General features: G+C 49.6%; 1 annotated feature.

Annotated features, from left to right (window-relative positions):
• Window positions 17,689-19,021: an enhancer, noted in NCBI's record as "VISTA enhancer mm921". NCBI's record gives its function as "enhancer in: facial mesenchyme[6/6] | other[6/6]" and the evidence as "EXISTENCE:transgenic organism evidence [ECO:0001131][PMID:17130149]".

The following is a 20,454-nucleotide window of genomic DNA, read 5'->3' as shown; positions in this document are numbered from 1 at the left end:
TAAACTAAACAGAAGCCGTGACATCCATTCAGTGAGAGCTTCGGTTTAACCAGACTTATCAGATGCACCCAGCGTCCTGGGAACGTCCACCTGACAGTTGCTCTCATTCAGAGTGCGGCCACTGGGCACTTAGCTTATCCCAACACTGAAGAGCAGGTTCCTGTGGATGAGGTCCTGTAAGCATCCTGCAACGCTCGAGAGCGTTGTTCTTAAAGTCGTAGCATTAGAAGTCCATTACAGGATGGGTCCCTGAGTGGACTGCTCACAGAACTATCCTTTCCGGTTGGCTGTCTGAATTCTAAATGTTGGGTCCAGGCTGTGGTGATGGAACTGTGGCCTCCACCCGCTACCACCATGCCCAGCTGAGCTCTTGGCTGTGGGCCCTCCTTCTTGGTGACATTGATCATAGGTCCCCAGCCCCTCAGTCCCCACCCCCCAGCCCCCACTCAGTCAGTGACCCATCGTCCATCTCTGACTGCTAGAGCTGTCACCCAAGTCCCCAGCCTGAAATGTCCCCAGGCCCAGGCGCCTGGTGATTATTCCCCTCAGCTTTGGAGTGTTAACCAAGAATGGATTTATTTCCAACCGAATCACCTCTCCCTGCTTCCTGGGGAGAGTCTGACAGCTGGCCAGGCCTGTAATTCTTCTCTCCTGAGCTAAGAATTGCGGGAGAGAAATTTTTTTTTCCACAGTGTACAAAGAACACAGACACAAGGGAAGGAAACACACAAAAGGAAAGGAAGCAGCTGTCAGATCTGCAGTGTGTGTCGTCTGTTTGTCTGTCTGCATCTGTGTGTCTGTGTGTATCTATATGTCTGTGAGTGTGTCTCTGTGTATGTCTGTGGATTCGTGTCTGTGTGTCTGTATTTCTACATCTGTATGTGTGTGTATATCTGTATGACAGTCTATGTCTGTATCTGTGTGTCTCTGTGTGTGTCTATGTGTGTCTATATGTATATATGCATCTGTATGTCGTGTGTGTGTGTGTCTGTATGTCAGTCTGTGTCTGTATCTGTGTGTCTATGTGTGTCTGTATGTATATATGCATCTGTATGTCATGTGTGTGTGTATTTGTATGTCAGTCTGTGTCTATATCTGTGTGTCTATGTGTGTGTCTATGTGTGTCTTATGTATATATGCATCTGTATGTCGTGTGTGCGTGTGTGTGTATGTCAGTCTGTGTCTGTGTATCTGTGTTTCTGTGTGTGTGTCTATGTGTGTCTGTGTATCTATGTATGTCTGTGTCTGTATGTCTATCTGCATCTGTATGTCTTTGTGTGTGTCTGTATGTCAGTCTGCATCTGTATCTGTGTGTCTGTATGTTGGTCTGTGTCTGTGTATCTATTTATCTGCATTTCTGTGTGTGTGTCTATGTGTGTCTGTGTCTGCATGTCTATCTGCATCTGTCTGTCTGTCTGCATCTGTGCTTCTATACCTGTGTGTCTGTGTGCATTCTCTCTGTGTGTGGGTGCTGCAGTCAGTCAATACATTCCATGTAACGTTGTTCCCTCCAGTTAGCTCAATTAAAATCACAAGGCGAAGTCGGCTATAAATCAAAGTTCCTTTAAATTTTACCAGGAAGTTGCACACTCCGCACGCCACGCGCACCAATAAAGATCCGTGGTCGCCTTTGGCAGGAGAGGCAGAAATAAGCAATTTAGGATCTTAGCAGATAAAAGATAATAAAAGTAATTAAGATAATTAACCACCCTGAAGAGAGAAGAATTTACTGCTGTGCGTTGTGTTTGGTTTCATTTGGCGGCACCACAGCTGTCGCCACAGAAAGCACGGGCAGCGGCGAGCATCCGAGGGGCTCTCACTGTCAAAAAACATATCATAAAAAATTTAACACAAGAAGAATGCGGCGAGGAGTACGGGAACAGGAATCGCCATTTCCTGAGACTCTGGCTAATTGAGTGGGGACTGGGCCGGGCCCACAAGAAGCTGGCTGGCACTTAGAGCGGGCTTGGGAACTGGGGGAGTTCTCTTCCCTCCAAAGATGACCTTGGCTGCCTAAAGGATGCTCTTCTGCAGCTCCTGCCCCTGGCAGACCCCACCCTCCCCAGATATCCAGCATCTCCTACTCTGAGCTGCCCTTCATGGCTTCTCTGTACTGAGCTTGCTCTGTACTCTTCCTGGAAGCATGGGGAGATGACTCTAGAACCCTGGCATACCCAAGCCTACCTCTTGTGTGCAACTGGCTGTGTCTCCTGGGCCCTTGGGATAAAAATCCTAATTCTTAATGTGCCATTCAAGAGCCTGCAGTCTTGTGACAAGAGTCCTGACTTGTCTCTGGACTTTCATCCCCTCTGTGCTCTGTGGACACTGAGTGTCCAGAGGGTCCTGAACATGGAGCAAGCACCCATGTCTTCACCCAGACCTGGAACAGGACAGGCCAACCAAAAGTTCCACAAAACTTCAACTTGGCCAAGCAATGGGTTTAGTGGGGTTCCTAGAGAAGTTCACCCCTGCCTGAGCAGCGGCTCACAAGAGCTGCATCCTGGGGCTCCCAGCACAGTTTACGTGCTGCTCGGTTTCTCCAGCAGCTGCTTCCGTTTGCCTAAGCTTAGGGAGAGACTCTGGAGATGCCAAGTCACACGAACCTTCAGAGACCTCTCTCCAGGACAGGCTGTTGTCCATTCTGAGGTCATTGCTCTGCAGAAGAGCTGTGTCTCCTCTCTGTTGAGTCTTCCCTGCTACAGACTAGGAAACACATCCATTTTCCCCCTGTATCTGCTATGTGGTTATGGTCACTGAGCCAGGTATGTATTAGTCAGGGAGTCTCTAGGGCAGTGGTTCTCAACCTATGGGTCACATGTGACCCCTTTGGCGAGATTCAAAATGACAGAAGTCACGTATCAGATATTTACATTAGGATTTACAATGGTAGCAAAATTACAGTTAGGAAGTAGCAACGAGATAATTTTATGGTTGGGGGTCACCACTACATGAGGAACTGTGTTAAAGGGTCGCAGCGTTAGGAAGGTTGAGAACCACTGCTCTGGAGGAAGAGAGGTTACAGAATTAGTGTCGGGGGTGAGTGTGGATTATTAGAGTGGCTTACAGACAGCCCAGCAATGGCTGTCTACCAATGGAAGGTCCAAGAACCCAGTACTTATTCAATCCACAAGGCTGAATTTCTCAGTTGATCTTCAGTACACACCGGAATCCCTAAGAAGGAGGCTCTAATGCCAGTGAAGGAATGGGCTTGTCAGCGAGGGTAAGAGCAAGCAGGCAAAGAGAGGGACAGTTTCCTTTTTCTGTGTCCTTTATATAGGCTGCCAGCAGAAAGTTTGGTACGGATTAAAGGTGGATCTTCCCACCCCAAAAGATCCAGATTAAAAGTGGGTCTTCCTACCTCATACGATTCAATTAGGGAGAAAAAAAAATTCCCTCGCAGGTGTGCCCAGCCACTTGGGTTTTAGTTAATTCCAGATGTAGTCAGGTTGACAACCAAGAACAGCTACCACAGGGTACCATAAATACAGCATCGAGATACAGAAACAAGCCCAGGTTCAGGTGGGAGGAATGGCAGGTAATTAACCAGGGACACACGTGAATACACCTTGAGAGAAGGAAGGCAGCTAATGAAACACAGAGGAACCCTGCAGGAGCCAGGCAGGTTTGGAACACAGGAGAGGGGTGGAAAGCAGCCAGTGGCTCTCAGAGCATCAGGTCTGCTCAGGCAGTGTTTGAGTCAGATCACTCAGACTCCTGGGAACCTGAGGGATGTCCCCTTGGGCTGTGAGAGCAGAAGTAGGGTGGGGAGAGACCTGGAAGGGGACTGTAATAGAGCCAGTGACCTGGTTGGGATGTCGATGGTCTAAAGATTGGTGCACTGGAGATCCTAGTCTGGCTGTGTCCCTGAGTGACCAGACACCTGTGCACCTGCTCAGCTGTGGATGTGACCATGGAGCAGAGGAAGGAGTTCATGGAGATAGCTCATGGCGGTGCTCGTGAGGGGCAAACCAGGCACCATCTGTTATTCAAGCTCACAATTTAAAATCATGAAATGTTTTTGCCACATTTGTTTATTTGCTGTATGTGCACACACACACATATATACATGCACACATATTCACACACATACAGATATATACACACACCACATACACATATACACATACACACATATACACCACATACACACACATACACACTCACTACATATACACACACCACATACATACACCACATACTCACACACACTACATACACACATACATACACATAAATACACACACATACACACATATACACATACCACATACATACACACAAACCACATATGCACACACCACATACACATACTATACCCCCATACACACACATACATACCACATACACACACATACACATACCATACCACACACACACCACATACTCACATACACCACATACACATAAATACACACATATACACATACACACCATACCACACACACATACACAGCACATGCACACATATACCACATACTCACACATACCACATACATACAAATATACACACACACCATACCTCACACACATACACACACATATGCATACATACATACATATATACACATAGCACATACACACACACACCATGGCATGCCTATGGAGCTCAGAAGACAACTTGGAAGACTCAGTTTTCTCATTCCACTATATGGGTCCCAGGGATCAAACTCAGATTATCAGACTTGGTAGCAAGAACCATTACCCACGAGCCATCTTGCCAACCCCAAACACTTGATTCAAAAAGAGCCTTTCCTCTTTTGAGCCAGGTGATCCCTTCTCTCACCTAAGAATGAGTGAATGGTGAATAAATGGAAGAATTAATGAACGGAGGAATTAATGAATGAAAAGACACATAGGCAGGCATCGCAGTTCTGCAGGCCAATGTAGACATTTTACCTTTACATGTACAGAGACATGCCCTGGGGAGGATTCAGGCCTGGAACATGGAATTCCGACCATCTCCTGGGCTTGGTATGCAGAGACAATGAATGCTATGTCATAGCACAGGGCCCATCATAGTTCCTGTAGTCAGAAGGAAGGCTGGGCACACTCCACAGTGAATTAGCTTTCTAAGCCAGGCCATTGGGCAGACTGGGGTCTGCTTGCAGCCCCAGGTCTGTAGTTTGCCTTCCAGCCAGCACACAGGCTGCAGACCACTGGGAGATGAGGAACAGGTTCCCTGTAAGCGAAGCAGACATGGGATGGCTTTGGGAAAGCCAGGCTGGGCTGACAAGTGTCCATATGGGGCTTCCAAGTCCCTCCTTATGGGACCCACCAGTCGCCTCTTGGCTGTGTCCCCAGGGAGACGCCTGCCCTAGGAGAGCCAGCCCAACATCATGTAAATCTGGCCCCAAATGAGGCGGGTGCCTCCGATCTCCCGATAATTAGACTTCAAGTGGCCCCATAACTCAGCCACTAATTACCTTGCCAGCTCCGTCATCCCGGCCCTCCGAGGCAATCAGCCCATTTCCCTGGCAGACTGGCCCATAAAAATCCCGGAAGCATGTGGATTTACTGTATTTATTTATTGAGATTTGGAGAAATATACCTGGTACCCAGAGGCCTTGGGATGTGGGGACATAATTTTGAAACGTGGATCGTTAAAATGAGGGAGAGTTATAAGAAGGAGACGACAGGTTTCCAGTCTCTCGGATACCAGAGAAGATGTGTCTTTAATGAACCACTGGTCTGAAGAGGAGGCAATGGAACCTGTAGGAAGATGTTACCAGGGAAAGCTGTTCTCCATCTTTGATCCCCCTTTCCACATCCCCAAAAGCTCGACCTCGGTGCTGGGCCTCTGCACATGCTGTTCCCCCTGCTTGGCACTCTGTTCCCCACACACCTTATCGAAATGTCCATCTCACCAGGGACAAACTGTCTGTCTTCTTTCTCATGCCTCCCCTGCCTAGACATACCGGGGTTTTTTCTGCCAAATTTATCTCCCTGTGATAGTAGTTTGTGGACCTGGCTATTTGGTTTCTTTCAAGAAGTGGTGAGTTTTGGCTCACCTCAGTCACCTCTGCATCCTTGGTACCAAACTCTGGGGCAATTTCATAGTAGTATCTCAGTATACACTGCGTTTCATAAGTGAATACATAATCAAACTCCGCAAGGGACCACGGCTCCAGGATCCAGTTACTTTCCTTGTTCTGCATTCTGACCCTTTCTAACCTGCTCAAAATCCATAGGCAGGGATCTGCATCTCCCTGGTCCTTGTTTTACAGGTCAAAAGACAGCAGCTCCCAAGGTGAATAAATCTGCCCTCATTTGTTCAGTGGGGATGGGAGGGAGTGGAAGTGGAGTCAGGCATGACTGTCCCTGTGGCCTCTCACAACAGCCACTGCACAAGGAGAGCTGGGGTATGGGGTCATATCAAACAGACACATAATGCCAAGGTCTGGGGTCCCTTATACCCAAAGTACCACAGAGATGAGATGAATGGAAGCCTTTCACACTCTGAGCAGAATGAAACCATCTGACAGGATTCACACGGGAAAGCGAAAGTTTGTGGTTTACTGGGGCCCCACTGAGCCGGGTAGAGAAAAGTAGAGACGGGAACCTCCAATCTAGCTAAATAGCTTACAGCTTAGCAGATATGACCGCCAGCTTCCATCCCCAGTACTGCAAAAGATATGCATGCACATGTACATGTCTGCATGTATGTACTGTGAAAGATATACACACACATGTATGCACATGTATATGTCTACACATATATATGTCCACATATTCATATGCAAAATGATATATGTACATGCACACATACAGATTCCCATGTGTGGCTATATGCATGCAGAGAGATAAATACATTCGTGCACAACACACACATATATGAACATGTATGAACACACATGTGTAAGCACATGTGCACATGTATGAACACACGTACACATGTACATAATACACATTGTGATTATTAATATTTATTACCAACTTGACAGAATCTAGAATCACCAGGGAGATAAGCCACTGGGTATGCCTGTTATGGGATTTCCAGGATGAATTAACCCGGGTAGGAAGACACCCCTTACCTCTGAGCAGCACATCCCATGGATTCCAGACTGAATAAAAAGGAGAAATTGTCCAGAGAGAGCTCTCTCTGCTTCCTGACTGAGAGATGAGGTGACCAGCTGCCTTGGGCTCCCAGCCCCTGGACTTTCCAGCCATAATGAATTCTTCTACAGATTGGGTCAGAAGGACCAGGACTTCCCAGCCTTATGTAATGGACTATTCCATGGACTGGGTCAGAAGGAGCTTCCTTCTTTCCCCGTGTTGCTTAGGCCAGGGCTTTTGTATCCATGACCAGGGGACTTACTTGGCAGGCTTGCCCAGGCTGGAACTCTGGGCATTGAAGTCTCCTCTGAGCACAGTGGAGATCACAGTGCCAATAGCCGTCTGTCATGAGCTCCCATTACAAGTCCTTCCAACTCAGGGTACAGTGACATCAAATGAGGGTAAGCAGCAGGGTAAAGTAGGTAAAGATGGATGGATGGATAGATGGAAGGATGGAAGGATGGATGGATGGATGGATGGATGGATGGATGGATGGAAGTGTGGATGGATGGAAGTGTGGATGGATGGATGGATGGAAGTGTGGATGGATGGAAGTGTGGATGGATGGAAGTGTGGATGGATGGAAGTGTGGATGGATGGAAGTGTGGATGGATGGAAGTGTGGATGGGTGAATGGATGGATAAGTGGACAGATTGATGGATATGTATATGAATGAATAGGTGTGTTAATGGATAGTTGAATGAATAGATGAATGAATGGATGGATATATAGATGGATGGTAAGTAGATAAATGGATGTGAGGATGTCTGTGTGGATGGATTGATAGATGCATGGGTGGATGATTGTATAAATGGAGGGTCCAAGGGATGGATGGGTGAATGGATAATGGATGATAGGTGGATGGATGGATGGATGGATAGATGGATGGATGGATTGACAGACGGATGGATAGATGAATCGACAGACAGATGGATGGATGGATGGATGGATGGATGGATGGATGGTGGATGGATGGATAGATGGATGGGTGGACAGACAAACAGATTGATAGACAGGCAGACAGATGGATGGATGGATGGATGGATGGATGGATGGATTGACAGACAGATGGAATGATAAATGAACAGACAGATGGATGGATGGATGGATGGATGGAAGGTAAATGGATAGATGGATGACTAGATGGATGGGTGGATGGATAGACAGACAGACAGATTGATGGATAGGCAGATAGATGGATGGATGGATGGATGGATGGATGGATGGATGGATGGACAGGCAGATGGATGGATTGATGAGAGACTGACAGACAGATAGCTGAATGGACAGATGGATGGATGGACAGATAGATAGTTCCTAGTTTCACAGACCTGACCACTACTGCACTGACCTCTCCCTGTACGTCTTCAGCATTTCTATTTGGATCAGGGAGTATGTGATTCTAGGCCATGAATGTCTATACTCAGACAGAAATGAGCAGGGTAGGGCAAGAGCCACACAGAACTTTTCAAGACACAAATGTGATGCCTTTAAATGCATCATTAGGTTCCGCACAGTTCAACAGCGAGGCTCTGGAAATTGTTCACAAACTAAACACAGGATTTCTATGGTCCAGCAGTTCCTGATATGTGTATAGAAGAATTAATTTTTAAAAATTAAAAAAAAAAAAAACCTTTCTTGTGGCTGGAGAGATGGCTTAGCAGTTAAGAGCGCTTGTTGCTCTTCCAGAGGGTCCAGGTTGTATTTCCAGCACCACATGCTGGCCCACAACCATCCATAATTCTAATGGCAGGATATTTGACACCCTATTCTGACCTCCAGGCCCTCCAGGGACACACGTGGTACATAATCCATGTGAACAAAACACTCAAATACAGAAGGCAAGTAATTAATATAAAATAAGTAAAATCTTAAAAGCCATCTCGTTCACAATGCTCACAGTAACAAGTGGGAGTCAACCATGTGTTCACCAACAAGGGAATGAGTAACTACACTGTGCTGTGTGCGTAACGAGAATATTACTCAGCATGTAAGTGAATAGGATATTCAGCCATGCTAAAATGCCCTGGAAAAGACATGCTAAAGAGACCAGATATACGAGGTCATGCTTTTGTGAATCTGTGTATATGAAAAACATGGACTGGGAGCGGGGGGCAAAGTGGATGCCGGTGATTGGGGCCAGAAATCAGGGGATGGAGTGATTCCTTGGACATGAGTGTTGGAATGAACTAAGCTAATGTGTGTGACCATGCAGAGGACCCAGGCAGATACTGTCCTCTCAGCTATTTCTGTCCTTACAGTAGAATGCATTGCCCCAAAACATCCTTACTGGCCTTCTCAGACGCTTCCAGACAACAACCCTTCTCCTCCTGAAACCAGATGCCCTTTGAACTCCACGAATGAAGGAAATTCCTGGAAGGGGTTGCAGGAACGTCTACAGTAAGGTCATACTGCCCGGGACAGGCACCTTAGGGTTTCGATAAACCCTAATGATGAAGCCCAGATCACATGGAAAGTCGCATACGTGTTACTGTAACCCTCAATAGCTCCAACTGCACCTACTAACAGACATGTGGGCAAACAAGCTTCCAGAAGCTTTCTGCTCTCTTCCGATCTTGGAGCCTTCTTGCCGGGTCTCACAGAAACAAGGAAACCACAGGTCAAAAGCAAAATGAATCCCCTAAGGAGTCCTCGTTAAAGACCACCCTGAACGTTTAGAACTAATTCGTGTTACCCACTCTGAAGCTGTTAAGGCTGGAGCAACCTATAGGCAGCCTTCTGCCACCGAGGATCTGAGCGGTTCTCACAGGCTCCCTCTTCCTCCAAGGCAAGGACACCATCTCTTATGGGCTTAACCTATGTGTAACAGCATTTAGATGGTTGGTCTTAAAGGGGTGAAATGAAGACATTCAGGTAGCGGCAGATTTAATCCAGTGGGTTCTTAGAGCCTCTGGCTGTTTCCAGGCTAGGCACGACCAATCCATTGGTTTGATCGATCTCACAAGGCACAGACACGACCAATCCAATCTGAGTCCGTGTCTCAGATCCTACGGGGAGGTGGACTAGACTTGCAGGGGCCAGGAGAGGGGTCCCACTAGGGCCACTTTGAGGGGCTCACTTTAGTGCATCTCAGTAGCTCCCAGGTAGCTGCACCACAGGGTGGGGTGTGAAGGACACCCAAGTTCGGCCGTTGACATAAAGACTGAGCAAGCTGACTCTAAGTACCCAGAGATGGTCCTGGGGACAGCCCAGAAAAGGCTTTTGTTTTGCTTTAAAACCTTCCTGGTGATTTTCTCAGAGGCTTAACACCCGGGAGAGAAACAGGATCTGGTTTTCGAGAGGGCTGCAGAACTGAAGATTACCGTTGGTCGCCTTCCAGGGGCCGTGGCCTGCCTCAGGATCTTTGCACACACCTTTTACTCTCTGCCTGATAGCCCATTACCTCGGACATCTGATTAAACTCTGCCTCCTCTGGCTGTCAACCCTAATTTGCAGGCTCCCTCCCCATCTTTCCCCTTTCCAGTCTCTACTGGACGTTCTCTGCTGACACTGCACAATGTGGTCCCTCTCCCCCTACACTGTGAGCTAAGCCTTTAGGGACAAGCTGTTACTACAGTAGTCATTGTTGGCCCCGTATGGATACTATACAGTGGGTGTTGATGAACGAGGGGAGTGGGGAGGAAGCCCTGGATCAGCCATTTCCTGCTTCAGGGATCCCCCCACAGCAGTCTGGTGTGATGAGGAAAGCAGGGCTCAGAGAGGTGAGTACACCATCCTGATGTCACCCAGCATTTGTAAAGTAGGTCTAGCACCTGGTGTCTGAACTTGCCTCTGCAGGACAAGGGGCCCCTGGATGGATCCTTCATATAATTTGCATATGGGTCTGAGGGCTCCAGGAGAGCCTGGCACAGGTCAGAAACATAGCTGCCCCCAACTCTAGACCCAAGGCTGCCCCATGGTGACCTGCATGGCCACTTGGTGGCACTGTGGGGCTGACACTGACCATCTGTCACCTATAGGACACCCCCATTCAGTCCAGTGTGTCCAGGAGACCTCAGAAGGCAATTTGTATCATCTGTACCACAAAAAAGGAAACTGAGGCACAGAGATGCCAGGAACCCACCAGCAAAGTTGGAGAAGGAAGGAAAAGGACAGTTTATGGAACCACCACCCTATGACCTAATGGCAGGACTGGTCTCCAGGTGGGGAAACTGAGACTAATGGGTACAGGTGGAAATCAAGGCAAGATGGTTGACTGAGGCCAATAGGCACAAGTGGAAGTCAAGGCAAGATGGGTGACATACACTTGAGAGCAATGTTGCTGAGTCGCAGCAAGCCCTGACTTGGACCACAGTAGGACCACATCTCAGCAAAGGAAACTGAGGCAAAGAGGCAGCCCTTACTTAGTAGCTATCACCCAATCTCAGTCACTACCAAGCCATATCCCTGGCTTTCACCCAACCCAGGCAATCTCAGCTAGCAAGGGCCCTAGCTTCAAAAGGGTTCTCAGGCCCCCAGCCCTCCTGATGTGGATGGCAGCCAGAATCTGGGTGTCACCAGAATGTGGGTTGTAGGGAGACCCCATGTCTCCCCCAAATGGCCACACATCTTCTGGTGATCCCAGGAGCAGGAAGGAGTACTTCTGGGGGGGCAGTCCCTCAGTGTCTCCTGAGAGGGGGTGGAGGGGGGTCTCTTGAGATGGGGTGGAGGGGGGTCTCCTGAGATGGAGTGGAGGGGGTCTCCTGAGATGGGGGGTGGATATAGAAAGAGCAGAGACAAGCACAGAAAAGGAGACGAAAAAAATCTAGGGAGGAGAGACCTGCAGACAGAAGCAGACAGACAGAGAGCCTCACAGACAGAGAGACAGAAATAGATATGGAGAGAAGAGAAAAAGCAGACAGGGGAAGAATAAGAGACAGGAACAGCCAGAGACAAAGCAAGACAAGGAGAGAGACAGAGGCAGAGAAAGAAACATAAACGGGGAGACAGCTGAGGAGAAGTGACAGGGAATGTCAGAGCCAGACAGACACTGGCGTGGGACTCGGGGGATGGGGATGGGGGCACAGAGGCAAGAGGTGTGAGAAGGACAGAGGTGAGGCCTGGAAAAGCAGAACCAGTGCCCAGGATGTACAATGCAGGCTGCCAGGGGTGGGAGGTCTGTGTCTGATCTCAGAGAAGCCAGTACAGGAAAGCAATCAGAGGGAGGCTTGTGAGGAGGACTAGCCAGAGCAGAGAGGGAGGAGGGACGCAGGGTGGAGGCAAAGACTAGCCAGGACAGCAGCTGACTGAGGTCCCACCATCCTAGGGACCTCACCAGACTCCAGGATAGCAGCCCTCCAAGGTCCTCCCATTCTGTCTGTCCCCGTACCTGTGACCTCCCCGCTTGCCCCCGCCCTTGATGGCAGAGTTGGCCAGGGTCCAGGGCGGGTCAGGAAGCTGGCCCTCTTGGAGATGAGAAGATGCCCCTTTCTGCCCACTCAGTAGGCCCAGCAACCATTTGCATAAAACGATGTTCCTGCGAGGCATGCTAATGCATCCTGCTATTTTTGCCTCTCCTGGATGCTGGTTTGCATACATTTACATACCCTGGATGAATTAAGCTAGGATCATGTAAATGAACCCACTGGCTGGGGTGAGGGGTTCTGGGTTCCTGCCTCTGGAGGGTTCAGGCTGTCATAGTCTTCTCAGTGTAGACAGTGTCCTGGGGCTCCAGGACAGGTTGGCCAGGGTCAGACCTGTGCCTGTCCCTGATCCTGAGGCCAACACCGCCCGTATCAGGCTTAGGGCTACAAAATGAACTTTCAAAAAATTCATGTTCTATCTTTCCATGGCTTCCAGTGTGCTACAGTAAAGGTCAAGATTCTCCTGTGGCCATGGGACTAATACCTGCCAGGCCCCTAGATCTTTTCTGCCCTCCAGACAGCAGGAATGTGTGGCCAGAAGGTTTCTGCCTGCCACAAACCCTTTGCACGTGCAGCCCCAGTGAAATACGCTTCCCCTCTCTTCAATGCTAGTATTTAATCCGTCCTTCTCAGCCCAGGTCTCATACCAATCCCTCAGGAGACCTCCTCTGGCCTCATCATACTTAGGAACACACTTAGCCCTTGAAGCAGCTGCAAACCTTAAGGATTCGGTGTCTCTTCCTCTAGAGTATCAGAGCCTGGGGAGTATGGGGGACAGGTTTTCTTCATTACTGTCTACTTTAACTGTAACATCAGGTGTACACATTTTCTCAATTAACATTTCTCAAAGTCAGGCGCACGCCTTTAATCCCAGCACTTTGGAGGCAGAGGCACTGGGATCTGAGATTGAGACCACCCTGGTACAGACCGAGTTCCAAGACAGCAAGGGCTACACAGAGAAACCCTGTCTCGAAAGAAAACAGAAAAGAAAAAATTCTGGTGAAGAGATGGACAGTTGGGTGGATGGATGGATGGATGGATGGATGGATGGATGGATGGATGGATAAGTGGGTGAGTAGGTGAATGGATGGGTGGGTGGATGGATGGATGGACAGGTAGGTGGGTAGGTGAATAGATGGGTGGGTGGGGGGATGGGTAGATGCATGGATGGATGCATGGATGCATGGATAGATGGATGGATGGGTGGACAGATAGGTAAGAGGCTGGATGGAGGGATGGAGGGATGGATGGTGGGTAGGTAGATAGATAGATGAGTAGACAGATATACACATGCATGGGGCAGGCTCAGATAGTCAGCCCCTAGCCTGGTGTGCTCCAAACTCAAGGCCCATTGGTGCATGGGGCTTTTACACATCTGTGAACTGAACATGTTCACCATTCCAGGCATTGGGTTTAGTGTTCTGTACCTGTTATTTTTAACATCCCACCCACCCAAATCTATAAATGAGAGATGCAATGTTACAAGCTTCAAGAGAGAAAACAGAGGCTCTGGGAGGGAAAGCCACAGATCCAGGTCACAGAAAGAACTGGGACAGAGCTGAAGGTCCAACCTCGGATCTGTTTGTCCCCAGCATCCAGCCTTGCACATTTTCTAATCCTCTGGGTGACAACCATAGCTCACACCTGAGTGAGAAACCCTTCACTTTGCCTCATGAGGAGTTATATAGTGTGTAGACTGGAATACAGGAACTTAGGTCTATTGGCTGCACACACAGTGACCTGGCCCTGCCATATTTCAGGGTCCATGTGTAGACCTGTGCCATATACTTGTGTTCCCTCATATACACATCAGCCTGCAGACACTTACAGGCACACACGCGCACACAACCAGGCTTTGATGGACTGTTACACGTTCATTCGGGAAACGTTTCCTGCAGATCCGTGGTGATTCCGTGATGCTGGGAATCAGGAAGACTGTAAGAACGGACATGGCTTGACCAGTTTTTGAAAGCCATCTGGTGATTCCAACTGAATGACATTCCAGAGGGTACAGGAATCCCAGGTATCCACAGAGCACATGTGTGAGAGACCCAGGCTTCTTGTGGGCCAGATGCTAAGATATACCCCTCCCTCACCACAGTACAGATGAGGAGTCTGATTGGTCACAGAGGTAAAGCCAAGATCCCCAACAGAGCAGCCTCCTGGCTTCCTTCATAACCTGCCGTTCCCATGGTCTCAGATTCATCTGCCCCAAACTGCAACAGTTCCGCTCCACACAGACCAGAGAGGCCACTGAGTCATCTTGTCCATTGCACACAACAGGGAAACGAAGGCAGGGTAGAAGGGTAGAGTGTATTCCACTATGCTGAGGTGTGAGTGTGCCCTGGCATCCATCTGCAATCCTCCTGCCTCAGTCTCTCCAGCCACTCATGACCGGCTGCTTTAAAGCTCTCTCCTGCTTTTCACCTCACCCACTTTCTAAAATATGGTGCCCCTGATCCCTTTCTCCAAAGTCAAAAAGAGCCGGCTCCTGTCAGTCACACGTTTGCTGGGATCCCTTCTGGAATCATCCTCATTCTGCCTGTGCCTTGCACACAAGTGTGTGACTTTGCTAAGGGGAGTGCACATTTCACAGAGCCACCGCAGGGTCTTAAGGAACCACAGAGGCATATTCTACAAAGACACACACAGGCATGCATACACATGCACACACATATATGCATACACATGCACACAGTACACTCTCATGTACACACACATGCATACACATGCATACACAGAGAGACACACGTGCACATACACACACACGCATGCACACACATGCATACAACATACTCATACACACACATGCATAAACATGCCACACACACACACACATACACACGAGAGTGCACCCCCAGCAGCTGCCCTCCTTCCATACAGCATCCCTCTGGTTTCCCCCTCCAGATCTGTTTGTGCAGCTGGTGTCTTGCTGTGGGGGAGGGGTGACCACCACCAGCCTCATTAAGAATTTCCAGCCCCCCCCCCATTGCTCAAGACCCCTCTGCTGAAGTCCCCCATGTGGTGGGGAGGCCAGAGCTGCTTTGTTAATGCAGGGCCCCTGTGGGCCCCTCCTGCCTGTTCAGAGGCTTACATTCCAAATGTCCCCATCTTAGGGGGAGGAGTCTTTGCTTGGAGCCCCAGCTTCCCCTGCTGGGTGTCCAACCTGGGTCAGGCACCAAATGGGGCTCAGAAGCCCTCCCCTTCCCAGCCCTCAGCGGTATGATCTGAGCAAGGGCAGCAGTATCCAGCCCACTGAACATGCTCACACCCCATTATCACATGGACCTGAACAGGCACCCCAACGCCTTCTCAGCCTTCTCCATCCATCCTGACCACCAACTGACACCATCCCTCCCCCCAAACCAACTGTCCCATTGTCCTTCCAGACCAGCTTGCTGCCTCTCTCAGGCAGCCCTCCAGACTGTCTTCCCACCACCAGGTTGCCCACGCTTCCTTCTTACACCCTGCGAAATTCTGTCATCTTGGCAACTCTCCAGCTTGTCCAACCTGACCATGGTGGACAGGGAGGCCACGTCTTACTGAAAAGGTGGGGGCTCTGGGTGTCTTGTGCGGTGGCCTGGAGTGAATTAATCACACCACACATATCTCTCAAAAGTTAGGTAAATTTCCCCTTGCCTCCTGTCACTGCCTAGCAAGCTGCCAACTTGGAGACTGTAATTATGCACATGGGTAATGAAATTAGCATTTCTATCAGTCTCCTCCCGCTTCATTATGCTGGAAAGAGCCTTCTCTCCCATCCCCGCCAGGCTCCTTAGAGGCCCCCAGGTGGTGCCCACACTGCAGTCTGGCCAAGGCCACAGGACTGTCCTGGAGGACACCCATCATTTCAGAGTTCTGTGACACTGAGGGGACGGTAAGGTGAGCTTGGGGTGGGGTGGGGGACACAGAGTGGGGATGGTATTCTGGGGGTGCTGGCCTGTAGCCTGCCCAGAAAAGGGACCGGAGGGCAGAGAACCCTAGTTTCCATCATAGCTGGAGACATATGGACAGGCCCGGCCAGTTCTGTGACTTTCCTACTGTGAGGGTACATGTGCATGCACCCTAAAGCTGTTCAGACAAGACTCAGCCTGGCCTGCTGTGTTCATCAGCCACCTGACCTCACCTGCCTGAACCCCAGTTTCTCCTTTTGTGTGATGGAGAAGTGGTGCTGGCTTGTGCCAGTTTTGAAGGCAGAGCTCTGCAAAATCTTCGCATTGTAGACCTTGTATGCACAGGGAGGGATGTGACCCACACCTGCCATGGACTCCCCACAGGAAGAATTGTCACCAAGGGAAGGAACCAGAGATACTCTTTGAGAACTCGGTGCTTGTACCCCTCCCTGGCTCAATCAGTACCTTCTGTCCTAGTTCAGTGTTTTGAAGGCCAAGTCCTGATTCCTGAACAGAGGCTGTGGGACATGTCACATGGCTGGGGGCCACAGTGGGCACCACTCTCACTCTGACCCCATGTCCCAGTGCTACTGGCACTTGGAAAACAGAGACTATTATGCCAGTCACACTGTAGTCCATGACACAGGTTACCTCAGAATTGTCAATCCTGTGGTCATGTAGGAGGCTAGAGCATCTCACTGAGACCCATGAGTCTAGGCTCTACCCCAAAGACAGATTCCTAAGATTCTCTTTTATACTCCCAGCCCCTTCTTGGCCATGTGTGACCCAGGGTGCTGTAGGGAATGGATGCATGTCAGTAATATCCATTCCATGTCAGTAATGGAAAATAATAGTGGCTTAGCTACACCCTGTCTGCAGCCTCATTAAACCCAGCAGAGTATAAGGTAGGACACCCAGCACAGGGTAGGACTAAAGAAAGGCGTGGTGAGTGTGTGAACTGATAAACGAATGAATGAAGTAAACACCCCATGCCGAGGCCCTCGACTTCAACCAGAACTGGGGCACGGCCAGATGAGGAACACTCTGACCCCTACTGACCTGGGCAACTTAGTGAGACCCTGTCTCCAAAAAAGTGAAAAGGAAGGCTAGGTAAGGATAGCTCCATGGTAACGGAGTGCTTGCCTGCAGGAGGAGGCCCTCGAATTACCCCTAATATTGAAAATGTATACACACACACACAGAGGCACGAATGCACAGACCTGCACATATATGTATGCACTGCACGCACACACATAAGCACATGTATGCATGCACTGCACTCGCACACTCATGCACATGTGTGCATGAATGCACATACACGAATGCATGCATGCACACCACACACACACACACACACACACCATAATCATGCCTACTGAGAGCCACTGTCAGCTAGAACCAAGATACTTTGCCCTGCTGAACCAGCTCAAACTCCATCTCCCTGCCTGTTGCAGTCCCCACCCTTCCATGTTGCCTCACTCCTAGGCAGTTCCAATCCTGGAAGTAGCCATTGCCATTTGAGCCCTCCCTCCAGACTTTCCCTCCTGTGAGATCCAGCCAGAAGGCTCTGATGTCACAGCCAGCCAAAAGGACCCAAGCCAAAGCAAGAACCCCACCATGGTTAGATGGGTGTGTTTCCCAGAGTAGGTCCAGTGAGAGTCCACACCTCTCCTGCAAGCTCTTCTGGACTCTGGTAACCACCACCACCGGCAACATCAGCAGCAGCACCACACCATGGCAACTGGAGGAACTGCCTGGAGCCTCCAGCCACCCCTTACTGTTCCTTGGAGGAAGGGGTCACTGCGAGAGAGCAGCCCCCCTCCCACCAGGCAGCCTTGGCTCGGGAATCTAACAGGGATACAACACTCAGGGATGGCACAGTACACCCAGACACCCCAGGGCCTGAGACACACCATCCCTCTTGGAAAGTTCCCCGACATTCCCAAGCCTCACCCTTGCCAAAGAAAACTGCGGCCAGGCTTGTCTTGGCACAGACTCAAGCCCGAGGCTCAGCAGGAAAACCGAAAACATTTACACAGCTGGGCCTGGGACCCGCTTCCCTCCAGAGCCTGTCAAGGCTCTGCTGGTCCCCAGACTGGGGGTGGGAGGTGCTTCTGAAGGGGCCTGTGTTCCCCCAGCTCGGCCAGGCATGGCTGGCCAGACAGAAAACATGAGGAGAGGCCAGAGGGCTGGAGCCTGGAGAGCTAGGGTTCTGCCTGCCACAGGGTCATTGCCACCAGGTTTACCTTACATGGAATAACCCCAGAAGTGGGTCATAGGGCCAGGTAGCTCCCAGGGCTCTTTACCATTCCTTGGCACTCCATCCCTGGATGGTTGCTGGCTGCCTTTCTGGGGTTCTCCAACTCTGGCCAGCCTCCCCCACTGGCCCCATGAGTCCCAGCTGTCCCCACTGCTCTGAACACCACGGGTCAAGAGGCCCCGATTGGCTGCTGCAGAGCCAGAGGTCCTTGCACTGAGGGAATGCAGGGTGGTATGGCCACCCGCTAAGCCTCATGACATCCCCTTTCTACCTTCTGCTTGCTACCACTCTGTGGCTCATTCTCTGAGGCAGAACCACTATCAATGTCTTTCTCCAACAGCTGTACTGCACAGGCCTGTACTGACGGGGGACAGGGGAGCCACATCATAGGGAACCTTGCTGAGCAACTTTTATGACTTCTGCAGGTGACAAGATCAAAGCTCCCATAAGAAATTCTGTATAAGTTCTGGTATACCCTACAACAAGTCAAAAGTACAAAGTCAAACGCTGGTGGCTCACACCTGCAATCCCAGCCCTGGAGATCTATGGAAGGTGGTGAGTTAAAGGCCAACCTGGGACACACAGCAAACAAACACGTAGGCAAACACACACAGTGAGTTCATTCTCACCCTTACAAAGTATTGTGGACTACACACAATTGTGTCTAAAATATTGCTGTTTTTTTCGGAGACAAGGTCTTTATGTATTATCCAAAACAGTCTTAAACTCTGGGGGTTAAGCAATCCTCCTGCCTCAGCCTCTGGAGTAGCAAGAATTTATATCACACGCTAACGTCATAATATAGCTTGTGTGCAGTGCTTCCTTTCAAATATAACTTATTGTTCTTGCCTGCTTGTGCAAGGTAGTAGGCTTGTGTTTAGCTACAACAAGAGAGACACTTAGCTGAAGTGTTGCTATGCCCTGGGCTGCAATGCTGCTGTGCCCTGGGATGTTGCATTGTTGCTGTGCCCTGAGCTGCTACGCTGTTGCAGTGCCCTGGGCTGCAGTGCTGCTGGGCCCTAGGATGCTACACTGTTGTAGTGCCCTGGGTTACACTGTTGCAGTGCTCTGGGCTGTGGTACTGTTGCCAGGCCTTGGGCTGCACTGCTGCTATGTCCAGGGAAACATTGTTGCTATGTGTTGGTCTGCTGCTGTGCCCTGGCCTGCACTCTTCAGGTTACTCACCCGGCTATCATCTTTCTCATCCCCATTGTGCTATCAGGGCCCCTGCTATACTCCTGCCGTGCCTTTGACTGAAAGTGCAAATTGCAGTGTATGCCTGTGCACTGAGTACAGAAAGTGCAAAACCCCACAATTGTCCATGACCTATGACTGACAAGCAAATAGGTTTGTGGCTCTCCTGTCTCACTGCCTACCTGTGACACTCCATAACCTAAAAGAGCAAGGCGGGGTTTTATTTAACCAGAACAGCAATGTCACGCTGGCCCAGGTCACCATTGCCATCTGGCTTTTTGACATTTGTGTGCATGTAGGTGCTATTGGAGATGGACTTTTGGTGCCTCAATCACTCCCTCACGAGATCTCTCAGTGAACCTGGGGTCACCAATTAGGCTAAGATGTCTGTCCAGCAAACTGAAGGATCCCCTGTCCCTGCCTACTCAATGCTGCAATAGCAGGCACATGTCACCATCCCCTGCTCTTGCCCTGTGTGCTGGGGACAGAACACAGGTCCTATGGGGCTAAGATTTTCACTGCTTTAGATTTTCCATCATGTGAACACACTAGACTTTCTTTCTTTCTTTCTTTCTTTCTTTCTTTCTTTCTTTCTTTCTTTTTTCTTTTTTCTTTTTTCTTTTTTCTTTTTTCTTTTTTTCTTTTTGGTTTTTTCAAGACAGGGTTTCTCTGTGTCACCCTGGTTGTTCTG

The sequence above is a fragment of the Mus musculus genome, chromosome 5, assembly GCF_000001635.26.
Source record: "Mus musculus strain C57BL/6J chromosome 5, GRCm38.p6 C57BL/6J".
Classification (NCBI taxonomy): domain Eukaryota; kingdom Metazoa; phylum Chordata; class Mammalia; order Rodentia; family Muridae; genus Mus; species Mus musculus.
The sequence above is the reverse complement of the archived record's forward strand: the minus strand, read 5'-3'. Positions and strand labels throughout refer to the sequence as shown.